General features: G+C 50.9%; 1 protein-coding gene across 1 annotated transcript in view; it reads right to left on the bottom strand.

Annotated features, from left to right (window-relative positions):
- The window catches only part of ABCB9 (ATP binding cassette subfamily B member 9), a 36,716-nt gene extending 32,739 nt beyond the window's left edge, over window positions 1-3,977 (bottom strand). The window contains exon 1 of the mRNA XM_012447188.2: window positions 3,801-3,977. The gene's annotated coding sequence lies outside the window, so the exon portion shown is untranslated. The remainder of the gene's footprint in view (window positions 1-3,800) is intronic.
- Between the last annotated feature and the right edge of the window lie 8,123 nt (window positions 3,978-12,100).

The raw sequence follows: 12,100 nt of genomic DNA, 5'->3' as shown, positions 1-12,100 counted from the left end.
GCCAAGTTTTCTATATTCCCATTTACAATTGGGGAAACCAAGGCACAGAGAGACAAAATCACCTGATCCAGACATTCGGTCAACAAGGGCCCAAGTCAGGACTTGAGGCAGTGGGTGCCGGAGCCCAGCGCCTGCCTCTCCACCTGTGCACTGAGTGCCTGCACACAGCAGGTGCCTAAAAACCACAAGCAGACAGGGTATACCACTGCACTTCCTCTGAGCCCTGCCCTGCACCATGTGCTTCAAATCCAGGTGGCTTCACCTATTTCATCCTCACAGCAACTTTGTGAGGGCACTTTCATCCCTCCCACTTAGCAGATGGAGAAACAGACCCAGAGAAGTGAAGAATTTGCCCAAGATTATGCAGCTTCTGAATAGCTGAGCTGGGATGTGAACTCAGAGGTGTCTGGGCCCAGAATCTGTGTTCTTCACCCCTAAACTAAGAAAACTTTCAATATAGAAAATGCTACCAGGGGCCGGGCATGGTGGCTCACGCCTGTAATCCCAACACTTTGGGAGGCCAAGATGGGCAGATCACTTGAGCTCACGAGTTCGAGACCAGCCTGGGCAACATGGCGAAATCCCATCTCTACTAAAAATAAAAAAATTAGCTGAGCATGGTGGTGCACACCTGTAATCCCAGTAACTCGGGAGGCTGAGGCAGGAGAATCACTTGAAACGGGGAGGTAGAAGTTGCAGTGAGCTGAGATTGTGTCACTGCACTCTAGCCTGGGTGACAGAGGGGGTAGGGCGGAGGCCTCCCTACTGCCCTGGGAGGACCTTGTGGTCATCAGTGTCATTTTACAGCTAGGGAGACAGAAGAGGTTAAAAAGAAAAAAGAGAAAGAAAAGAAAATGCTACCAGGAGTGTTCATCTCAGGAAAACAGCCCACAGCAGAGGGGGATGGGCAGCAGAGGGGATGAGGCTGCTGAGGCTAATCGCTGGCAATGACAGCAGCTGGCGTGAGCTGACACTGGTCCGGCACTGCTCCAGGCACTTACATGCATCAGCACTCACCAGAACCCTGTAAGTAGGTCCTATCATTATCCCCATTTTACAGTTAGGAAAACTTAGGCACAGAGAGGTTAAGTGACCTGCCCCGGGTCACACAGCTAGGAAGTGACGGAGCTGGGATGTGAACCCTGTCCATTGAGTTCCAAAATCTGTACTGTCAACTCCAAAGCTCTAATCCTTTAAAACAGCCTCTCCAGGCAGTAGGCACAACCCCTGCTGATGCTGAGAAGGGGTCTGAGATGCAGAGGGGGAATGGAGTAGGGGGATATAATGACTCCCAAGCCCAGGCCCTGCTTTCACCCTGTGCCTCTGGACACATTGAAGCCCATCGCAGAGACGAGAGTTGCTTAGTCAGCAGCTGCCCCTCCAAAGATGGTCAGGGCTGAGGAGGGTCAAGAGCAGGGGGAAGTGGGTAGGATGGTTGGACACCCTCAGCCCAGGTCCTCGCTCCATCCTCAGCCCTGCCTGAGCTGCCCACACAGGCTCCTGTCTGCTGCAATGCAGAGGCCTTGGGGAGCGAGCGAGTGGGTGAGCTCCAGTCAGAGCCCAGGGAGGGAAGCTCCTGGCCTGGTGCCATTCCAGGCCTTCCAGCCAAGCCACTGCCAGCTGCACCAGGTGCTGCCAGCCGCCTCAGCTGCTGCTCTCCTCGTGGTGGGCACATGGGGCCCCTTAGTCCCCAGAAAGGGGCTGGGGCTCAGAAATGGAATAGGAGGCAGATCAGGAAGAGACTCGAAGGCTGGACAGCAGCCCAGGGCCTTGGCCAGCTCTCCCAACTTGACTCCCAGCCTCTGGGGGAATTCCTTCCCCAGCCCCTGACAGCCCAGGGTACCAGTCATGCCCCCCACCCCCAGGAGCCTATTTATCTTCACCCAAATAAAATTTTAAACACCCATATCACAGACTACCAAAGCCATATTTTGCAGATGGGGAAACTGAGGCTCAGAGAAGGTGGGGCTGAGGCTTGTCTCAGGTCATCCAGCAGGCTGAGGCAGAGCAGCGCTAGCTCCTGGGTCCCTGCCCCCAAGCGCTGAGTCCTTCTACCCCAGGCTCCTAGCAGAGTGGAACCAGCTCTGGGTCAGGTTACAGTCCCCGGTGGGGACAGTTTACTCCATTATTTTTAAAGCCACTGAGCAGAAGCGTGACCACCAGCCAAGGCTGCTTAGAGGCCTATCCCCACTCTCCATCCGCCTGACTCAGAGGATGCGCTGGGCTTGGCCAGGTGGAGCTGGAGGACAAATTGTGGGCACATGGGTGACCTGCTTGGCCCGAGGGACAAGGACAAGGTGGTGGCCAGAGCAGGCCCCAACCAGAACCCGACAAGGCCTAGGAAGACAGGGGTGGCTCACCCTGACTCCGCGCACTAAGGAATGGCACAGGATGAGCAGGTGGCCCTGTCCCCACCGGGGGTCTTGTCAAAGGCTTTTCTTCCCAGTAGAGAAGATGTTGGTTGGGGTATCTCTAGGCATCAGCTGCAGAGAAGGCCAAAACATGATAGATAGCACTTATTACGATGCTGCAACTGAGACCCTTCACTGGGCCCTACTAAGTGCCTGGCACCTCCCAATGCAGCAGGCCTCCCCACTGCCCTGGGAGGACCTCGTGGTCATCAGCTTCATTTTACAGCCGGGGAGACAGAAGAGGTTAAGTGACATGAAAAAAAGGACGAAGGCAGGATGGAGACCCACATGTCACTCTCGGGGTGGGGGTTGCGGGGGCCCTGCCCAGGCTATTCAGGGATGCAAGAAAAGGGTCCAAAGAACTTGAGTGGCCCAGTGGCCTTGGCTCACCCCTGATATGGTGAGCTTTTTAACCCGGCGTGGGCCCAGCCCTGGATAGGCCCACTCCATTCGCTGCTCAGCAAGCACTGGCTGACTGAGGCCCGCTGGATGGGAAGGCATGGCTGTGGGGGTCTCTGGCTCAGGGGCAGGACTGGGCTGGGTCTGCATGGGTCCATCCTGATTCCAGCCCTGCTGAGCCTCCTGTACCCCACGTGGGGCCCAGCCTCAAGGTGGGACTTGAGAAGCTGTCTCAAATGCTTTCAGCTCTAGGGGAGGCAAAGTGAGGTGCGAGGTGCCCTCCCTGCAAGCCTCCTCTCCTCACCTGGCCCTGCCCCATCTGGAAAAGGGGAATGGAAGCCACCCCATCTCAGGGGGTAGGGCAGAGGCGGGGATCCTGTCAGCCCAGCTTAAAGCTGTCTCAGTTAATGTCAGGCCGGGGGAGGAGGCCTTTTTTTAACAGAGGCCCAGAAATAAAGGAGGCTCCCGTGGGAACCCACAGGCCTCACTGCCAGGGTGGATGGCGGGGAGCAGTGGCAGTCCATTAGCCAGCTGGGGAGACTGAGGAAAGGGCTTTGCCCAGGTCAGCAGGCTCAGGCCAGCTCCCCAGGCCTCTGCCAAAGCCCTGGTGCTAAGGATTCCTGGGAAGCCCCGTCATGGACAGTGGAAGCCCTCAGAAGGCGCGCCAGCCCTGTCCTGGGGGGACGACAGCCATCCCGGGATCCCCCTACACCTCCCACATTTACCAAGAGGCAGCGGCGCCCAGAGGGTTTAAAAAAAAAAAAAAAGCAACATTTGCCCTGCGAGCACGGAAAAGGTGCTGCAGGGATGGGGGCTGGGAGCTGCGGCTGCGGGCGCCGGGAAGGCTCAAGGGAGGCTCCCACCTTCAACCAAGATGCCTACTCCCACCGAGGCAGGGGTGCCCAGACGCCCCCCCCCAACCCGTGCCTGGCCGGGCACCCTGGTCTGGAAGGGTCCCGAAACCAGGGGTCGGGGATTCCTTGTCCTTACCTGTTACCTGGCACCAGGTGAGCTGTGGGAGGGGGCGCGCAGCAGGCTCGGGTCTAGGGTACAGGTTCTGCGCTGCTCATTGGAGACTGCGCCGGTCGCGGTCCTCGCTCGGCCCCTCCTGCCGCTCCTCCCTGCCTCCCGCCCTCGCTGCGCCGCTGCAAGGTCGGGGCTGAGCCTGGCGTGCGCCGAGACCGGCTGACGGGGCGGGGCCTCAGGGACAGAGGGGGCGGGACCTCCTGGAGGGGGCGTGAATCCTGGGGCAGGGACCGGCGGGTCCTCCCGAGAGGGGCGGAGCCTCAGGAGGAGTGGGCGGGCTCTTCTGGACGGGACCGGGCTCCTGGTGAAAGAGGCTGGCGAAGCCTCCGGGTTGGCGAACCATGGGAATTGGGCGGGAAAGTGGGGCGGAGCCTCCTTGGGGCGGGGCCAGAGCGGGCCGCCTGCACACCTGGGGTAAACTCCGCCCATATCTGGCCAGCCTGGCCCTCCACCCAGCGTGCTCTCATCTGGAGGCCACAGCACATCCTGAGGGGACGGAAATGGCCTCACCTGAAGGAGGCCCGCTTTTTAACCGATCTTTTTCCCTGGAGGGACAGCCAGTCCAGGAGGGTGGGTTATGATCCTCATTCATTCACACTCATTCTTTGCTTTTCTTTTTTTTCTTTTTTGAGATGGAGACTTTTTCTGTCGCCCAGGCTGGAGTGCAGTGGCACCATCTCGGCTCACTGAAGCCTCTGCCTCCTGGGTTCAAGCGATTCTCCTGCCTCAGCCTCCCAAGTAGATGGGATTACAGGTGCGCACCACCACGCTTGGCTAATTTTCGTATTTTTAATAGAGATGGGGTTTTGCCATGTTGGCCGTGCTGGTCTCGAACTCCTGACCTCAGGTGATTCGCCCACCTCAGCCTCCCAAAGTGCTGGGATTACAGGTGTGAGCCACTGCGCCGGGCCTCATTCACTCATTCTTTCATTCATTCACCCAACAAATATGTATACAGTGCCTACGTGTGCCATACGCCCTTTTAAGCATTCAAGATTAAACAATTAACAAAACAAGATCCCTGCCCTTCTGGAGCTGACATTCCAGTGAGGGTGGTCAGACTACACATATAAGCAAATCAGATATATTGGAAGGGAATATATTTTATGGAGAAAATTAGAGCAGGATTGGGGAACCGGGGCATTAGAGGGGAGGCAGTGATATGTCCTCAATGACTGCCAGGTGCTGGGAACACAGCAGTGTGTGAAAAGACAGAAAACTCCCAGCCTTCATGGCATGAAGGGGACAGAAGAATATCAGCAAGTAAGTGTATAAGGCCATTCAAGGACTGAGTGCTATAAAATTTAAATAAAACTGTGTAAGTGAAAGGTGAGAAGGCATGAGCCATGGGGACATCTGGGGGAAAAACATCCGAGGACACTAAGGCCTGCAAGTTCAAAGGCTCTGAGGTGGGAACCAACTTGGCCACCTGTGGACCAGAAAAGGGTCCATGTGGCCTGAATCATGGGAAGCGGGTGGGAGAGTGGACTTATGACCCAGAGGGGCAGCAGGTGGGGTGAGAACTGCTCACATCCCTGGATCCATCAGAGGCTTTTTTTTTTTTTTTTTTTCTGAGACAGGGTCTCATTCTGTGGCCCAGGATGGAGTGCAGTGGCGAGTTCTCAGCTCATTGCAGTCTCCATCTCCCAGCTTCAAGTGACTCCCCTGCCTCAGCCTCTCGAGTAGCTGGGATTACAGGTGGCCACCACCACGCCTAGCTAATTTTTGTATTTTTAGTAGAGACAGGGTTTTGCCATGTTGGCCAGGCTGGTCTGAAACTCCTGACCTCAAGTTATCTGCCCTCCTCCATCTCAAAGTGCTGGGATTGTAGGTGTGAGTCACATGTGCCCAGTCCCAAACAGAGGCTTTTTAGGTCACTCTCTGAATTGGAAATGGGTCCTCTGCTACTTGGTGGGACAGCTCCTTTGAAGAGGAATTTGTTCAGAACTTACAACACTGTTTTTTTTTAACCTGGAAGGAATTTCCTCTACAGATAGACTTCTGCAGGGAAGCTAAGGTACGAGCTTAAAGGTAGTTACTACAGTAGCAAAAGTCTGGAAATAACCTAAATACCCTTCCATAGGGAACTGGCCAAATAATTAGAGAACACCTGTTCAACAGAATACTCCCTAGCAGGAAAAAAAAAAAAAAAAAAAAAGAAGACACAGAGTTATATAAAGGCATGGAATGACCTCCTAAATGTATTGAGTAAAAACCAAGGAGAGAATGAAGTTGAACCATGTTACTGTTTGTGCAAAAACAAAGGCAAATCTCTAATTGTACTTGAAGAGGATATCTTGGATGAACTGTCCAAAAAGCAGGAGTCACTCAGAGCTGGGCTCTGTCATTTACGCTGTGTGACCTTAGAGAGGTGACTTTGCCTATCTGAGCCCGTTTTCTCATCAGAAAAATGGGGTAATAAAGATACCAACTGTATCAGGTATTGTAAAGGTAAAATGTGACAAAGCCAGTGAAGGCAGCCCCTGGCACACGATAAACTTTCAGTAAAGGAGAACAAGGATTATTTTTAGTAGAGATGGTATGACTGAACCTTTATGTACCTATTAGCATAGTATAGCAAAAATCAACAGGAGTTGTTAGAAATGTGAAACAGACAGAAACAAGTTTGCCTCATCACATGCCATTTTTTCACATGGATGTTGCTTTCCAGTGATCAAGTTTGCAAGCTCTCCAGTTTCTCATTCCTCTGTAACTTTTTTTTTTTTTTTTTTTTTTCCGAGATGGAGTCTCACTCTGACACCCAGGCTGGAGTGCAGTGGTGCAATCTCGACTCACTGCAGCCTCTGCCTCCTGGGTTCAAGCAATCCTCCCATCTCAGTCTCCCAAGTAGCTGGGATTACAAGTGTGCACCAACATGCTTGGCTGATTTTTGTATTTTTAGTAGAGATGGGGTTTCACTATGTTGGCCAGGCTGGTCTTGAACTCCTGACCTCTGGTTATCCACCTGCCTTGGCCTCCCACAGTGCTGGGATTACAGGCGTGAGCCACTGCACCCAGCCACTCTGCACCTTCGCCTAGCTTGCCACCTCTGCCAAGGATGGGCTTCTCAAATCCTGGCCACTGCATCCCTTTCACATATCTGGCCCACTCTCTTTGCACTTGAAACAACCTTAGAATGAGAGCTTGGTGAGGCAGGGAAGGTAAATTGCAATGTCAGGTGCACCGCAGGAGGCTATCGGCCTTGTGACAAGGGGAGGGTGAATCAGGTGGGGCACAGGTGAAGGGGCCCTGGTCACTGCCTTCCCAGCATCCTTTCCACCTCCACCCCTGTTGTGTGGCAGCCAAGTGGCCTGAGCAGTCCCATTCCATCTCTAGCCTAGTCACAGAAACTGGCTCTGGTGAGTTGGGACTAAGAAATATTGTATGAGTGACTGCTAATGGGTACGGTGTCCTTTTGGGTGAGGAATGTTCTAAAAGTTGATTGTGGTGATGGTTGCACAATTCTGTGAATATACTAAGAACTGTGTTGTTTTTTTTTTTGAGACGGAGTTTCGCTCTTGTTACCCAGGCTGGAGGGCAATGGCGCGATCTCGGCTCACCGCAACCTCCGCCTCCTGGGTCCAAGCAATTCTCCTGCCTCAGCTTCCTGAGTAGCTGGGACTACAGGCACGCACCACCATGCCCAGCTAATTTTTGTATTTTTTAGTAGAGACAGGGTTTCACCTTCTTGACCAGGACGGTCTCGATCTCTTGACCTTGTGATCCACCTGCCTCAGCCTCCCAAAGTGCCGGGATTATAGGCGTGAGCCACCACGCCCGGCCCCAGAACTGTTGAATTGTACACTTTAATTGGGTGAATTGTATGGTATGTAAAGTATATCTCAATAAAGCTATTATTACACAAAGAAGGCCAGGCAATGTAGCTTATGCCTGTAATCCCAGCACTTTGGGAGGCCAAGGTGGGAGGATCACTTGAGCCCAGCCAGGGCAACATAGTGGGACCCCGCTGCTACACAAAGTTTAAAAAATTAGCTGGGTGTGATGGCACATGCCTGTAGTCCTAGCTATTCAGGAAGCTGAGGCTGAGGTGGGAGGATTGCTTGAACCTGGGATGTTGAGGCTGCAGTGAGCTGTGATCATATCACTGAACTCCTGGGTGATAGAGACACTGTCTCAAAAAAAAAAAGAAAGAAAGAAAAAACACTCCATGCCATATGCCATCAAGGAAATGCAAATTAAAACAGCAATGTGATGTCAATACACACATACTAGAATAGCCCAAATCTGGAACACTGACACCACCAAATGCTGTCCACGATGTGGAATGGGAACTCTCATTCATTGCTGCTGGGAATGCAAAACTGTGCAGCTAAGCAGGAAGGCAGTTTGCTCTTACTACATGATCGAGCAATCACACTTCTTGATATTTATCCAGAGAAAGTGAAAATTTGTCTATAGAAACACTTGTTCACAGATGTTTATAGAAGCTTTATTATTATTATTATTTTTGAGATGGGAGTCTCACTCTGTCTCCCAGGCTGAAGTACAGTGGAACAAACTCGGCTCACTGCAACCTCCACCTCCCCAGTTAAGCGATTCTCCTGCCTCAGCCTCCTGAGTAGCTGGGATTACAGGAGCGCGCCACCATGCCTGGCTAATTTTTGTATTTTTAGTAGAGACAGAGTTTCACCATGTTGGCCAGGCTGGTCTCGAACTCCTGACCTCAGGTGATCCACCTGGCTTGGCCTTCCAAAGCACTTGGATTACAGGCATGAGCCACCACGCCCAGCCTAGAAGCTTTATTCTATTTTGAATGTTCCCAACGTTAAGAAATGATAGATGTTTGAGATGATATATATGCTCATGACCCTGATCTGATCACTATGCATTATATGTATTGAAACATCACTATGTAGCCCATGAGCATGTAAAATGATGTCAATGAAAGAAATAAACAAAAATAAAGTAAAATAAAACTTTATTCGTAATTGCCTAAACTTGGAAGCAACTATGATGTCTTTCAACAGGTGGATGTATACACTGTGGTACATCCAGACAACAGAATATTATTCAGTGCTAAAATGAAATGAGCTATTAAACCAGGAAAAGGCAGGAAGAACCTTAAATACACATTCCTAAGTGAAGGAAGCCAATCTGAAAAAGCTCTATACTATATGATTCCTACGATGTGACAATGTGGAAAAGGCAAAACTGTGGAGACAGTACAAAGATCAGTGTTTGCCAAGGGTTAGTGAGGAGGAAGGGGTGAGTAGGCAGAGCACGGAGGGTTTTTAGGGCAGTGAAACTATTCTGTATGATAATGATAGATGCATGCCATATACATTTGTCAAAAACTATAGAACAGGCTGGGCGCAGTGGCTCACACCCATAATCTCAGCATTTAGGGAGGTCAAGGCAGGTAGATCACCTGAGGTCAGGAGTTCGAGACCAGCCTGGCCAACATGATGAAACACTGTCTCTACCAAAAATATTTTTTAAATTAGCCAGGTGTGGTGGCGCATGCTGGTAATCCCAGCTACTCAGAAGGCTGAGGCAGGACAATCGCTTGAACCCGGGAGGTGGAGTATGCAGTGAGCCGAGATCACACCACTGTAGCCCAGCCTAGGTGACAGAGTGGGACTCCATCTCAAACAACAACAACAACAACAAAACAACCCTATAGAATATGTTTATTTATTTAATTTATATGATTTTTTTTGAGACAGGGTCTTGCTCTGTCACCCAGGCTGGGATGCAGTGGCGTGATCTCAGCTCATGCAACCTCTGCTTCCCCGGTTCAAGCGATCCTCCTACTTCAGCCTCCTGAGTAGCTGGGATCACAGGTATGCTACCATACCCAGCTAATTTTCGTATTTTTTGTAGATACAGGATTTTGTCACGTTGGCCAGGCTGGTCTCAAACTCCTGAGTTCAAGTAATCTGCCCACCTCGACCTCCCAAAGTGCTGGGATTACAGGTGTGAGCCACCTCTCCTGGCCAAAAAACTATAGAATATATGAATCCTAATGTAACCTACCGACTTTGAATGATAATGAGGTCTCAGTGTGGTTTCATTGACCATAACAAATGTACTGGCTGGTGTGGGATGATGATGGTGGGGGAAGCTGTGTGTGCTATTGGGGACAGGGGGTTATGAGAAATATCTGCACTTGCCACTCAATTTTGCTGTGAACCTAAACTGATCTAAAAAAAAAAAAAAAGAAGAAAATCTATTAAAAGTGGTTAAAATGGTAAATTTTGTTATGTACATGTTATTATAATAAAAAAGAATGTTCAGGCCAGGCGCAGTGCCTCATGCTGTAAATCCCAGCACTTTGGGAGGCTGAGGACGGTGGCTCATCTCTACTAAAAATACAAAAATTAGCTGGGGTGGTGGTGCATGCCTGTAGTCCCTGCTACTCGGGAGGCTGAGGCAGGAGAATCGCTTGAACCTGGGAGGCAGAGGTTGCAGTGAGCCAAGATCATGCCACTGCACTCCAGCCTGGGCAACAGAGTGAGACTCTGTCACAAAAAAAAGAAAAAAGAAAAAAAAGGAATATTTATAGCAGCTTCATTCATAAGGTCTTTAAACTGGAAACAGTGCAAATGCCTGTTGGCTGCAGAATGGGTCAATGACTTGTGGAATGCTTATCCGAGGGAATGTTCTGTTATGGATCTGGGTGCTGGTTACATGGGTTTGTCCAATGCTCATGTTGATGTTTTTGTTTTTGTTTTTTGAGACAGAGTCTCGCTCTGTCACCCAGGCTGGAGTGCAGTGGCACAATCTTGGCTCACCACAACCTCTGCCTCCTGGGTTCAAGCGATACTCATGCCTCAGCTTCCCAAGTAGCTGGGATTACAGGTATGTGCTACCACACCTGGGATAATTTTGTTGTATTTTTAGTAGACATGGGGTTTCAGCATGTTGCCCAGGCTGGTCTCAAACTCCTGACCTCAGGTGATCTGCTGGCCTCGGCCTCCCAAAGTGCTGGGATTAAAAGCATGAGCCACCACGCCTGGCCTCTATGTCAATTTTTAAAATATGTGTATATATATACATATACATACATATACATGATTGCACATTCCTGTACACATATTCACATATGCATATACATACCACTCTGGAATGAGGATACTCTTAATTCTGGAGCGTTCTAATTCTGGTTCTGCTACTCACTAGGTTTATGACTCTAGATAGGTTCCTGTACCCATTGAGCCTCAGTTTCCTTGTCTGTAAAAGGGGGATAATAGTATCTTAAACAGTCAATAAAGATATATGTCAGTGCTGGCTGGCAGCACACATTGATTCAGTGCTTGCTGGTAAATATTCTTTTTGCTGCTGCTCCCTTTGGTGACTGATCCTAGAGTGTCTGCAAGGAGGAGGGGGTCCATGGAGAGGGCCAATCTAAACTGATAAGCAGGCTGGGCTCGGTGGTCTCAGTTCTAGACCAGCCTGGCCAACATGGAGAAACCCCATCTCTACTAAAAATACCAAAATTAGCTGGGTGTGGTGGCACATGCCTGTAATCCCAGCTACTCAGGAGGCTGAGGCAGGAGAATGGCTTGAACCCGGGAGGCAGAGGTTGCCATGAGCTGAGATTTCACCACTGTACTCCAGGCTGGGTGAAGCACCATCTCAATAAATAAATAAACAAACAAACAAACAAACAAACTGATAAGCAGAACACGCTCATCTTGCAAACTGCTGCAAAGGGAGAGAGGGTGAGGGTAGGGTGGGGTGGGGTGCTGTACGTGCCAGGCTTGCCTAGTGACTGGATGGGGAGCTAACCTGCCCTGGGCCTCCTGGGGAAAAAGGGCAATTGTGGGGTCATGAACATTGAGCTGGGAAATGGATCCTTTCCTAGACAGCAGGGCCTCTCACCATCACGGGGCAATCACCATCACCTGTGCTTTGTATAAATAAAACTTTAAACACCTTCTCAGGCGGACAGTTCTGGGCTGGGGAGCTGGCCCCGGAGGTCGATGAAGGTCGCTGACGGGTGAATCTCCTTCTTGGGGAAGCCTCGTAGCTTCAGGAGGCCCAGCTGGATTCCAGCAGTCAGTGAGAAAATGCCAACAAGCACAACAAACCCCCAAATCCCACATAATCCCACCACTCCCAGAAGCCCTGTGGTGATGAACTGGGGAACTCAAGAGGGCAGGGTGTTCGGTTCAAACCCTATATTTGTCCCTTTGTGGATGTGTGACCTGCGGCGGGTCCCTGTGCCTCTCTGGGTCTCAGTTTCCCCATCTGTAACACGGTAGGGAACTATAACAGTACCTAGCTCAAAGGTTTGCTAC

Source organism: Aotus nancymaae, unplaced genomic scaffold, assembly GCF_030222135.1.
Source record: "Aotus nancymaae isolate 86718 unplaced genomic scaffold, 86718_ANA_hifiasm-v0.15.2.pri h1tg000021l, whole genome shotgun sequence".
Taxonomy (NCBI): domain Eukaryota; kingdom Metazoa; phylum Chordata; class Mammalia; order Primates; family Aotidae; genus Aotus; species Aotus nancymaae.
The sequence above is the reverse complement of the archived record's forward strand: the minus strand, read 5'-3'. Positions and strand labels throughout refer to the sequence as shown.